Source organism: Peromyscus eremicus, chromosome 4 (assembly GCF_949786415.1).
Source record: "Peromyscus eremicus chromosome 4, PerEre_H2_v1, whole genome shotgun sequence".
Lineage (NCBI taxonomy): Eukaryota > Metazoa > Chordata > Mammalia > Rodentia > Cricetidae > Peromyscus > Peromyscus eremicus.
In genome coordinates this window covers 36,104,040-36,117,886 of record NC_081419.1, presented here as the reverse complement: position 1 = coordinate 36,117,886, position 13,847 = coordinate 36,104,040, and positions in this window count along the sequence as shown.

The following is a 13,847-nucleotide window of genomic DNA, read 5'->3' as shown; positions in this document are numbered from 1 at the left end:
ATAATGTGAATATGTAATTGTACCTTGAAGCTTTTTTACTTAATCATCATATCCTACAGTAAAAAATGAGCCATGTTTTTAAAAAATACTCAAGCTTTTAGAATAAAGGGAAAAGGATTTCTGAAGTTATTGGAGAATTTGGGAGCTGGGGGATAAAATTCAGTCTGAACTTACTAATTTATCCATGTGGCACATTTCCCTGTTGCAATAACAAAGAACATAGTGCTTCTTTCATTCCTATAGCCCTTTTATCCCAAGATCATAAATATGCTACAACTATTAATTAATTAAGTGTTCCAGCCTTCCCAGTGAAGTAGGTGAGTTTCCTGTCTCCAACTGTGGCCAGCGCTCAGGGATGGCTGAATCTTGCCTAATGCAGCTAATCAGGCAGAGCTACACCACTAGGGACAATTTCTGATCCCAGCTGGAGATCAACTTGTGCCCTGAAGAAATGGGACTTGATAGTCCTTCAAGTTTTCATTCTACCCTCTGTCCCTGCTGTTGACACTCTTAGTCATATCAATATCTAGTTCTTTTTGGTCTATTACAAAGCTGTTGATCCACAGGACATCCAGGGTCTGAAAGAAATCACATTCAAAAAGCACATTGTGTTTAAAACAAACAAACAAACACATCCATATCCTCCATCATTAGTATGAACTTATCTGCTGCAAGGGCCTGCATCTAATTGATACTGTATTCAACCCTCAGAGGAGGCTGGCCGCCACCCCCTACCCCCAACTCTTGGTTTTGATGTCAAATCTGAGGGTATACAAAGACATACCATTCACATAAGGAACCTCGGGTAGGGAGCAGGGCTGAATCTGCCAGCTAGATGGAAATGGCTCAGGGAAGCAGGAAAAGGAGGCTGCTCAGGGGTTCTTTTCAATGATAGTGAAGGAGTAGCTGCTACACTACTCCCCCGTGTGTATTCATGATGTGACGATTCCATTAATGCTAAAGGAAAAAGCAGGTCTGCTTCCTTACGAACGTGCCCAGATAAGGACAAAAAGGAAAGAAAGAATGGGGCCAGAAAGCCGTCAGCAAGCATCCAAAAGTAAGTTATTTGCTATTATAATCAACATTCTGAACAAAATTCTTAGATCATACAAAGAGGAAGAGTATGTAACTCTATGGAAGAATTACATGTGGAGGAGGAAGACTTTCAGGTACGAGAGAAAAACATATTCAAAGCATCTGATACTTATGAATAGAATGCAGTGTTACAGATGGTTCATGGCAGTCAGCAATAAAAACACCTGCCCAAACTTTATGAAATTTGTGGTTTACTTGTTGGTTTGTGTTTGAGATGGGGACTCACTTTGTTCCTCAGGGTAGTCTCAGATTGCTTTTTCCTTGGACGCCAGATTAGTGGAACTATAGGCACATGACATCCTGGCCTCTTCTGAAGCATTCTTCTAATAAGTGTTATTAAAGCACGGTGAGAATCTCACCCAGGTGCCATGGGCCTACTATTTTGCCCTTATCCTAAAATCATAACTGCCATTTAAACTGCCTCTCCATAGTACACATGAAATAGCCCTAGGAGTCTAGTGAGAACTTGTTTCTGACCACTTAGGTCCATTGAAACTGGTGGGGAATGAAGGATCTAATCCAGGGTACCACAGACAGTATCACAGATTCCAGAATAGTGTTCATTCAACTGATGGAAATGCTTCTTCCCAATCTTGCTTGCATAATTTCAAGACACTTATTTTCACGATTTTCCCTCCATAATTTTATATATGTGTAGACAGATGATAAATAGGTAGATGATAGATACATACATAGATAAATAGATAGATAGATAGATAGATAAATGATAGATGGATAGATAGATAGATAGATAGATAGATAGATAGATAGATAGATAGATAGATAGATAGATAAATAGATAGATAGATAGATTAGATAGATGGATAGATAGATGATAGATAGATAGATAGATAGATAGATAGATAGATAGATAGATAGATAGAGATATGTATCTATTAGCTTTCTGACTTCTTATTTTTGTCAGTTTCATACATAATGCAATGTATTGTGATCATATTAACTTCCCATCACCTTTTCTTATTCTCTCTACCCTTGCTCACCCCTTCTTTCCAACTGGTCACCATCCTACTTCTGTGTGTGTGTGTGTGTGTGTGTGTGTGTGTGTGTGTGTGTGTGTGTCTGTGTGTCTGTGTAAGTGTGTGAGTGTGAATGAACATGTCTTGTGCAGGCAACCATTACTGTGATGTGTTTATGATTGCAACAGTCATGTCATACTCAGAGGGCTGTTTCACAGCTCTCCTCCCCATCCTCTGACTCCTATTCCACCTCCTCTTCCACAGCAATCCTGGGACACCTTCCCTTCCCTGATTCCTAAAATTCCTTTTGTCTGGTCCATATTTGGTCATGTGATGTAACTTACTGTGGAAAGACTTTAGACATGTATTCTTTAAAATTAAGTTTGGGGAAAGTTTTTGAGTGAACTCATCTGCTCCCAACACATAGTCTAGGAACAAGATCAATTTCTCAATATCCAAAATCTCTGTTGTTTTATGTTGCAACAAGAGCACTAACACAGCTCCCAGCTCAAATCAGATAAAATGATACAGAGAGCAGCATGCCTGCTGGGGGCTAGCTCGGGAGCTATTCTCAGTACCCTTTTGTGGTTCATTTTTGCTAAAAAATAAAAATAAACAAGCAAACAAACAAAAAATGCTTTATATTCTGAAGCCCCATGTTTCTCCTCTTTTCTCATTGGTCTAAAACTGCTCTCACAAAATGACCAGACTTCTGCTAAACTTAAAACTTTAATTTTCTTTTATCATTAAGCACATTTGTAATCTGACTTATTTTCACTCATTTAGCAAAAAATTATTGGGACATATGTTTTGGGCTCTGTCAAAGGCAGCTGCACAGTAATCATCTCTATAGAACAGCTTAGGGGATAGTCTAAGCGTTCATTCTTCATATACTCTTGTGTCTCCCAAGTGTCTCAAAATGAGTAAGTGGAGAAACTGGTGTGAAAACGTATTCATTTGTGATTCCAAGTCCCATGCTCTTCACACTGTGCTCAGAAAGTAGCAAGACGCTTCTAAGTTAAAATTTGTTCAACTCATTGAGATTAATTTCTATTGGACAGTAGGTCTTCCGTCAATCAAAATACCACTGCATCCTCCACAGTTCGTCCTTCCTCTGCTGACTCTGAGGATCTAGGGTTATGAATTTGTTTTTCTGAGTCTTTATGTAACCTTTTGACTATATTCCTTTAGGCTGTGAGAAAGCCTCAGTAGAGGTTTGTCTGTTGCTAACGGCAAGGAAAACAGGAGTTGGCTTTAGGCATATTTATAAAATAAATGCTATTTTTCTTTTCCAAGAAGAAAAATAGCCATGAGAGAAATCAGTTCCCTAAATAGAATGTGTTGGGGAATTTTCGCATGCGTGACTGATTCTAGCACCGAACTAGTATTATGACTTAGGACATCTTTAAAAAAATACTAAAGTCTGGGGGCTGGAGAGATGGCTCAGTGGTTAAGAACAATGGCTGTTTTTCAAGAGGACCTGGGTTCTAGTCCCAGTAACACATCTAGTCCCATCACAGCTTACGACCCTCTGTAACTCCAGTTCCAGGGGATCCAATGCCTTCTGGCCTCCATGGGCACTAGGCATATGCATGGTACACAGACATACATGCAAGCAAAACACCTATATACATCAATTTTTTTAATTTTAACAGGAAAATTTTGATTTTTTTAAAAAATACTGAAGCCCAAGTCATATGTATAGAAGACCACTGAAATAAGCAGACCTCATAAATACCCAGGCTGTAACACAGAGCATATTTCAAGGCTAGCCACTTGTCATCATCTTAAGGCAGGTGTTTGCTCAGTGATCAGGACAGGTGTTGGTTCATCTGGCATGCACCACGTAACACCAGTAAAGAACAAGCCACTCACTGGACCATGGGCTTGAAAATGTTAAAGAGGAGCTACCCCCAAAATGTTCATTCTTCAAAATAGCACCTTTGCAGAGAGAATCGGCCTGAATGAACTTGCATTTTTCTCCTGTTGCCACAGAAATGGTCCAGTGATCAATTTTGTCCTCATTAAACTAATTCAAGAATGAACTTTTGTAGAGTGGATAGCCACAGAAGGGTATTTTCATGTGTTGCACTCGGCTGAAAGGTCCTGGAACAGTGTTTTGACATGCTTTAAATGTTATGAGATGTGAATGGCTGGTCAGTTTTGTGATATCTTACTGAAACTCTCAGCAATCTGTCAGAAAGGGGTGGAATAGTCAAAATACATAGTATACAAAACATTTCAAAGTTGAGGGAGACCTTCTTAAGCTACTTTTAACCACCTGTGTTGTGATTTAAAATCTCTGTCCCTCATCTCAAGGACAGCAAGTCTGAGTAGAATAGGAGATGATGCAATATGACAATTTCCAGAAAAATAAAAATCACTGAAGAAATGAAACTGATGTTTGATACTGCAACTCTGCTAATTGGTGGCAAAGTTGCATCTCTTTTTGAAGGTTTTCCATGGTCTACAATCTCACTTAATAATAGTTTCTATGATTAAAATAGTAAAAACATCTACTACCATTTTATAAATAAAGATACCAGCACTGATGGGGCTCGTGGGGGATTATGTTCCTAAGTGGGTGGTAGCCTGCAGTAGACATTGGGCTTTCATTTACTAATTTATTTATTATAACATGCTGTGAGTGGAAACAACTTTAAATTCCATAAATTATTAAATCGACTTTCTGGTTTTTGTTGTTGTTTCTTGAGATTTGGCTATGTGGCACAAAAGCTTGTATTTTTCTGAAGCTGGTAAGAGTTACTTCCCTTCTGGTTAAATAACCAGCTGTCTAATTCAGTGTCTTTTAATACAAAAATTTAGTCTCAATAGTTTTTCACTAATGCAGCATTTATATAAGAAAACTGTTCATTTTTACAAATCTGGAAGGAATGAAGCCAAAGCTTGAAATTGCTAATATTGACCAAAAATGCACACAACCACAGCATATGCCCCTTGCCATTCACAAAACATATGCTAATTGGAAGTAAATATCATTCGTCTATGACTGGATTTGCAAACGCTACACCATCTTATACATAACAAAAAAGTGTGCCTCCTTTCCCTATCACAGAATAGAAAGGTTAAAAAAAAAAAAAAACACCATTGTCTATGTGGATGCATTAATCAATACCTTATTTTTATTAAAAATAAGTTATGTTTTCAGTTACTCTTGCATCAATAACAAATGTAGATTAAAAAATGGAGATATATTTCTCAATGGATTTTATGCCATAAAAGACAACAGTTATTTAAATCATACAAACAACATTTACCTGTTTTAATTATTTATTGGTTCCCAAGTTCATTGAGTTGACCTGTCAAATAAAAAAGATGTTTCTGAAGACTCAGAATTGTTTTTACACAGAGGTACAAAGCTTTAAGAAATCAAATGACTTTTAAAAATTGTTGAGGTCTTGGTGTCTTACTATTAGCTACAGTTGACGGTATTGCCCCTCACTGAATGTCACCGTGTCTGTGTGTAAGATAAGATGGCATTGGGTCTAATGGTGCTCTCTTTCCGTGTTTCTTTTCCTCACATCTGGTCGCCAAAGAGTCGTTCCGTCACCCTGCAGCCTGCTAATGAGATCCCCCATTTAATTAATACCATAAGAATTTTAATTCTGACTGAATCAATTTAACGTGATGTGATTTTGTCAGCTCTATTCCCCAAGTAAAAAGTGAGCCTGATGCTTATTACATACATCATTTCACGGGCTCTGCATTCCCTGCTGACTTAAACAAATTCTAATTAAGACTAATTAAAGCATCATTTATGAAAGCGCTTGTGATAGCTATGCAAACATTCTGGGTGGGTATGCTTTGCATAATAATTATCCTAGTTAATATTAAGGCTAGGTCTTGGCAATTAGGTCTTTGAAACAGAGAGTTATTCTGAATTTAGCCCTTTTCAGTGTGAGCAATTAATTTTTTTTAAAAAGTGCTAAATTTATGTAGTGGCTTCATTAACAAAATAAATTTAGAAGTAGTAGTATTGTTTGCATTTTTTAAACTAAGCATAATTCTTTATCCAGGAGACAGTTATTAAAATAAAAGGATGCAATTCTTTGAACTGGTAAGTTTATTATAGCCGCCTGAGAAAAGGGCTCTGGAAGTTACAGGCAGGTTTCTAAATGAATCTTGCAAGTGGAAAGCACAGCTCTTAAAGACACAGCTATCCTCAAGGAATGTAGACAGCTGGGACAGTCTTTTAGTTAAAAACTCTGACTTGAAAAATGTTTCTGAAACTGATTCAGACTCAAAGTGTAATATAAGCAGATTTGACTCTTGAGGTTTTTTAATGACGTCATAGGCCTAACATGCTTGGAAATGCTTCCTTACACCTGCTGAGTTTAGTGAAATTAAGAATTCGACAGCATTCACAGTTTGCTTCACCTTTGTTTTTAAAGTCTCTATTATACTGTCGGTATTCATTGTGCTGTAGAATTGAAAGGTATTACAATACTACAGGAACTGCTTGCCTTTCAGACTCCTGTATACTTTTTCCATGACTTTATGGCATGGTCAAAGTGAAGTTGGAGCTTTCAAGAGATGAAAATGTGGCTCCTTTATTAAATGTGTAATGGTCATTGCTAATAGATAACACACACACACACACACACACACACACACACACACACACACACGGAGAAGAGGAGGAGGGGGTGACACGGGGGGGGGGGAGAGAAGGAAGCAGCTGCTTTCTCCTCCTCCAGCTTTACAAAGTAAGTATGAATTTCAAGGTAGGAAAGTCAAGACAGATAACAGGTTGCCTTATTTAAAAGGGCCTGGCTGTGCTAAGTGTATAGATTTTACCCAGCACTCTTGAAAACCAGAAAACAGTTCTGCACAAAGTTCTCTGGTTGCCTTGAGCATCACTAAATTCAAGAAAGGATATTTCCATATTTTTGCATGTGGAACATATGCACCTCTCCAAATTTCTGCCTCACACAGCCACAGATTTAGAGCCTGTATTACCCCTCTTAAGAGCCGTATAATGCAATAAGGAGCATGAATGACAGACTGAATTGTCTCCGGTGATTTTGCATGACAAACCTGCTTGTGTAATGTGCATGAGTTGAGTAAACTGCATCACCTTCTCACAAAGTCCCCTCGAAAAAGTGATCCTCACTCTCCATCTTCCCGTACAGCACAGAGGTACCATGGGTGGCTGTGCCTGCTGAAGGAGTCACGTGCTTCAACATCTGTATCAACTGGCAGTAGTGTAAGTGAGCTCATTAAGTCAACAAAGGACCGGAACTGAGAGGACTATTATTTTAAAACTTTGAGAAACTGTCCAAAATGTATCCAATTGTGTAGAGCTATGGGGGGACACTTCCACAGCACCAAACTACTGAAAAACAGACTGCATGAAATATAGTGTTGCTAAAGGTTTGTGTGGAGGCAGGCCAGCTAGAGAAACGGCTTCATGGTTTAAGAACACATGACCCAAATTCTATACCCAATGCCTAGTAGGACAGCTCACAATTGCCTCTGACTCCAGCTCTTGGGGCTCTAACGCCCTCTTCTGGCCTCCTTGGGGCCCTGCACACATATGCACACACACGCATACACACACACACACACACACACACACACACAATTTTAAATAAAGTAAAAAATTTTAAAAAGTTCTTCAACAAGCTGAAGCTAATAAGGGTTTGCTCATGATCTATTGGTTTAAATTTTCCTAAATCCAGCATGGCCCTGAGATAGAACTCTATCATGTCTGAATGATGAGGCAACCCTCCCTCAGACAGAGATATATTCAGTTGTAACTAAAAGAGAGGGAACATGACCTATGAGGTGAGGCAGTTTAGGAAAAATGATTTTGTTCCACAGAACAAGAGGAACAAAAATCATTGAGTGTTTTCTCAAAGCTCCCTTTAGCCTTTTCTCTGTAGTTATTGTTTAGAGGTCACTGAGAAAGTACAAATGGCAAATCAGTGACTTCTGAAAACAGTGCAGAAAATTAGGGAAACATCTTAGTTCCATGAACGAACTTTCTGATGAGCAGGCAAACACAGTAAGGGGCAGCAGAAAGTGGAAGTCTGGGTGAGCAGTGAAGACTTTCCTCATCAACACTGAGCATCTGAAGGGCATGTATGAAGTGTGGAAGGGATTTTTTAGTTACCATACATGTGTGATGGCTATCAGCTGCTCTCCTCAGTTGCTTAGAAGAGACAAACAATGTGTGAACAAATCCCCTGCAGAAATTTGAAACACACACACACACACACACACACACAACTGCAAAGGACTTTACAATGCCACTTGCCACCTTCTAGTGTGATGAGTTTTAAGCTGGGAGTGGGCTATTTACAGCTTTCAGGACAATTCTTCACAGCACTGTATCACCTGTGAAAGCAAGCTTTCTATTCCTTATCTCCCCATCATGTCCATCCTTCTTTTATCATTTACCAGCTTTTTGGTCTCCCTCTGTTTTTCTTCTTCTCTTTATTTTTTCTAACACAAGAGAATATTCTGTCCAAATGGTGTTCTACAGTGAAGCGGGCTAAAGGACTCTTGCAAAAAAAAAAAAAAAAAAAAAAAAAAAAAAAAAAAAAAAAAAAAAAAAAAAGAAAGAAAGAAAGAAAGAAAAAAAAAGATGTGTCACTCAAAGCTGGGCATGCATCAGCTCAGCATCACATGGGGTTAACTGAAGAGCACAGCTTGCTGGCCCCATACAGAATTTAGACCCCTTGTGTCCGGGAAGGACAAACTTGATATCAAGTTTTCAAGTGACACTAAAGCTACTGTTTCTGGACTACAATCTTAAGATTTTCCCAAAGTTCAAAGTCCCCAAAATCTGAGTGCTGAAGGAAACCATGAATGTTATTACTAGTTTTCACACCTCTAAAAATCCAGTAAACATTGCTATAGCCACACTTGCTCATTTAAATGGTGTGTTGTAATTATTCCACATCCAGGGGTATGTTAAATGCTTTAATCATCACTCCTGAATGGTACCCATGAAGTACCCATTCATCTCCAATGTCTCACCAAATCCAATCCTGATGAAATTATGAAGAGTTTAGGGTTTCCCTGATGTGTGTGTGTGTGTGTGTGTGTGTGTGTGTGTGTGTGTGTGTATTATAGTATTACAGTTTGGGGAGGGTTGACTTAGGTCATAACAAGCATAATTAGAAATCACCAAGAGCTGCTCATTTTAAAAATGTCAGAATGCTCAGAGTAAAGATATCATATGATACTCTGAATTTTAACACATGATACTCTGATTTTTAATTTATAAGAGCAAGTGAGATTGTCTACAAAATGGACAAACATATATACACACTTCAGTTCAGCCATTATGGGTATCAGTGCCTATATTGCTCATGTGGCCAGAAAATAAATGAGGGATTCAACACACATTTAGGATAAAGGCAACTTTTCAGTAACAGTGCTTTTGAAGCATTGGTAAATAGCAGTAAAGGCTGTAAATCTGCAGGGTCCCATGGCTTTTATCCCTTCTTTGTGAAATGGTTGGTAGAAGCAGTTGAAAACCCTCCCTGCTTAGCAGGCAGAAGCTCCTTTAAAAATCTACAAGTATCGGTTTTAATAATCACCAACAAGGAGTACAAATATACAAATAAGTTATTAATAGTGTTAGTTTTTTAGCTGCGTTGTGTTCTTACCCAGCAAGGAAATGCCACGAAACACGACAGAATCCGCTAACAAAGAGTTTTATTAAAGATAAAGGGACAGAGAGTGAACAGACCTGTGGGAAACACGTGTGTGGAGAAGAAGGAACCAGGAGCATGGCGCCTGATTTTAAATGCTGGGCGTGGACAGATCAGCGTCACTACTACACGCAAGCGCGTAGGTCACATGGCCACGTTGCGCGCTTACGTGGCCAGTGAAACGTCACGCATCTCGGTCACGCGAGATGCCCTGACCCGGAAATGGCTATCCTGACCTGGGCCTGGCTAGGCGGAAGTATCCGCCAGGCATATGCGAACACGCCTGACCGTGGGGGCGTGTTGTAAATCTTTCATTCCTGACTCTTTGTTTTTTAAAAAAGAAAAAAAATTGTGGTTGACTGGGTATGGGGGCGACGTTTCTCTCAAAGACTGCTTCCAGCTGAATAGTGGGCGTTGGTTGGCTCTTGGGGGCAGGGGGATGAGAGAGTATCTTGTGAAGTCCTGGAATGATGGTGGGCAGGTCCTGGAATGAAGTTCTGCCGTCCCCTCATTCTGCAGCTGTCCATCCGTGCTGTGGCTGAGAACCTTCCGTGCTGTGGCTAGGAACCTTCTGTTTGACAAGATACTGTTGACATAGAAAAGACTTAGAGAGAAAGAATCATTATTATTTTATTTTGGAGTTTGCATTTGTCTGAGGTAGATCTGGCCTGTCCAGATAGAGACATGTGATATTTACCTGAGGTAGATCTGGCCTTAGTACTCTGCTTAATTTTTATCTGAGACAAGCCTTATTAGAGGTAGTTTATTTAAGGCACCTGTTTCCCTTATTAGGTTCGCATTTAGGAAACGCAGGTGATCAGTTGCTGAGTATTGAACAATGATAGATTATTGTATTACATTATTCCTTACCGCCTGGATATTGATGGTCCTTTTTGCCTCTGGCTCTGTGTGGCCCTGGTTGGGAAATGAAGGGGTGATACCTTATTCCTCTGGAATTGGTGATGGCCCGTAGCGATGGTTGGGTCAGCTGCAATGGGAGGCATTCTCCTAGCTTTGAGTAAAGGAGCTGCTGGCGCGTCTGGGATGAGGCGAATATGTGGAGTGAAAGAAATGGATGCTCCTACCTTAGCTAGAAGATCCCTCCCCATTAAAGGTACAGGGCAGCTTGGCACCACTAAGAATGTGTGTGTGAGAGGGATGCCCCTGAAAATGCAATTAAGTGGTGGTGTCTGGTGAGGTAGATAAGGCTGTCCCCCAACCCCGACAATAGGGAGACGAGCAGGAGAAGTGGGCCCCCAAAACTCTCTCAGGACAGAGTAGGTAGCTCCGGTGTCCAAAAGGAACGAGATGGGGCGCCCATTGACTTTTATAATTACCCTAGGTTCCCTGTGTGAGATGGGAGTGGCCGGGGCGGAAACCGGGCAGTGTCAGTCCTCGCTGTAAGCCAAGCCTACAAAGTCAGCTGGGGGTTGGTCTTCATCTGGCGTTCCTATGTCGCTTGGGACATTAGGACAGTCAGCTGACCAGTGACCCTTTTGGTAACAGTTTTGACAAGGCTTTGTCGGTGCCCTTCGTGGGCCGGCGGTACAAGCCCGGGCCCAATGGCCTTCTCTCCCACACTTGAAACAGGGACCAGACGGCTTTCGGGGAGCCGGTCGGGCAGTGCTTGCCAGCATCTGGCAGCTCCTTCTATGGGCTTTTTCATCTCTACCATGGTACACCTTAAATGCTATCGCCAGCATATCTGCCTGTGGAGTTAGAGGGCCATTCTCCAAACGTTTAAGTTTATCCCTAATGTCAGGGAAGCTCTGTGAGACAAAGTGGGTCATTAGCAGCTGCCTGCCCTCAGGGCTCTCTGGGTCTAAGCTAGTGAACTGAAGTAGAGCCTTGGTGAGCCGCTCTAGGAAATGAGACGGATTTTCGTCCTTATCTTGAATAACCATTTTTAGTTTTTCATAGTTTACTGGTTTTAGGGCAGCCTTACGGAGACCTGTCAGGAGACAGGTAATAAACCTATCTCTGGCTAGACAGCCACCCTGGGTGTTATAATCCCAGTGTGGCTCCCGGTCAGGAACCGCCTCAGCTCCTGGAGGGTGTGAAAGGTTAGTTTGATGGATTTCGTCTGCGTGAATCCTAGCCTGCTCCCAAACCCGCCTGCGCTCCTCAGGAAGTAAGTTATTAGAAAGTATCATGAATATATCATGAAAGGTGAGACTATAAGATTGAGTTATATATTGAAACTGTTTAATAAATGCAGCAGAATTAGAAGTATAAGAACCCAGCTTACTTTCTATCTGAGAGAGTTCTGTTAGAGAGAATGGAACATGAACTTTAACCAGTCCATCCCGGTTCAGGCATAGCTAAGAGCATATGAGCAGGAGAGAAGGAATCCAGAAGAGACGGGTTAGCATAGAGAAAGAAAAATAATTATGTAGGGAAACTCTTTCCATCTGCCTGAGCGCTGAGAGTAATTAGATAACTCCCGTAAAATATCGGGATCTAAGGAGCCGCTCGGCGGCCATTTTTGTTGTTTTCTAAAGCATACTTTGGCCATTTTTTAGAACATAGACGAATTAGCTTAGGAATCTTTATGTGAGGCATTAAACTGAGAGGTTTTAAAGCTTCAACCAGACAGCCTAACGGAGAGGAAGGAGTAACAGGGTTGGAAGCCTTGTTTCCCATATCTGCAGCAGAGAGGCAGAAAAAAAATAAAAAAGAAAAAAAACAAACGTGATCCGGAGCCAAGGCCCCAGGCGTCCCCAAGGCCAAGGACGGATACCGGGCACAAGCCGCTCCTTGGCTCGTCAGCCACAGAAGCGGGGACCCCTGCCACGTGAGGAAAGGATTCCCCGGGAATCCAGACAGCGTCTGCCGCTTCGTCAAGTCGGATGAACGCGTCGGCCCCACGTGGCCCCCAGGACGCACCCAACGGCGGTGGTCCCAACGCGAGATATATCTCAGGCTGCAGACGTGGGAGAGGGCTAGAAATCTCAGGCCTGCGATAGGGGCCGACCGTAGCCAATGAAGACCGTGGCCGGGGGTTCCCCCGGTCTCAAGAATAATTGTGAGGCGCCGGACGATCAACGGTTGTTCTCACAAATTCAGGAAACCGTTTACGCTGGCCAAAAATGGGGGGACTCACCAATCGGAGAAAGCGGTGTTGCATGTAATTTTTGCGGTCAGGCGAAATGGAGAGCGGTCTGTCGCGTACGGAGCAGAGTGTTGCAGTCCCCGGTTTACGGGTTTCCAGGCACAGGGCGCCTGGAAGCGCCCGCTCGGTCTCGGCACCAAAATGTTAGTTTTTTAGCTGCGTTGTGTTCTTACCCAGCAAGGAAATGCCACGAAACACGACAGAATCCGCTAACAAAGAGTTTTATTAAAGATAAAGGGACAGAGAGTGAACAGGCCTGCGGGAAACACGTGTGTGGAGAAGGGGAAGCCAGGAGCATGGCGCCTGATTTTAAATGCTGGGCGTGGACAGATCAGCGTCACTACTACACGCAAGCGCGTAGGTCACATGGCCACGTTGCGCGCTTACGTGGCCAGTGAAACGTCACGCATCTCGGTCACGCGAGATGCCCTGACCCGGAAATGGCTATCCTGACCTGGGCCTGGCTAGGCGGAAGTGTCCGCCAGGCATATGCGAACACGCCTGACCGTGGGGGCGTGTTGTAAATCTTTCAAATAGCCCAGAAGAATTGTAGTACATGTGCTTACAACATGTGGTGATTTAAATAAATTTTAGATGTATGAAACATTAAGTTAAAGGTAACTGGACTGCCTCGAGAAAGAAGAAATGGCAATCCCATGTGAGATGTAGGCGATCCAGTGCCACCCCGTTAGTACTGAGGGTGATAGAATGTGTCTACCCTTAAACCAGTACCACAGAAGGTCAAGGGTCAGAGGTCAGCAAGCATCTTGCTCGATTACCATTAGGTTAAGATCCAGTTTCTCTGAAATGGAGCGGTGGTTTCTTTTCACTGTCATTCCTCTGCCTCTGGTTTAACCTAGGAAGAGGACTGAAGGCTAGGTCAAGCAGGCTCTGCAGAGCGGATGTCATCTCCTCCAGTGTGCTGCCTGTTCTCGTACTTGCTTGCAAAACGCGCTTCTTGTCCTGCTCTGACTGCAA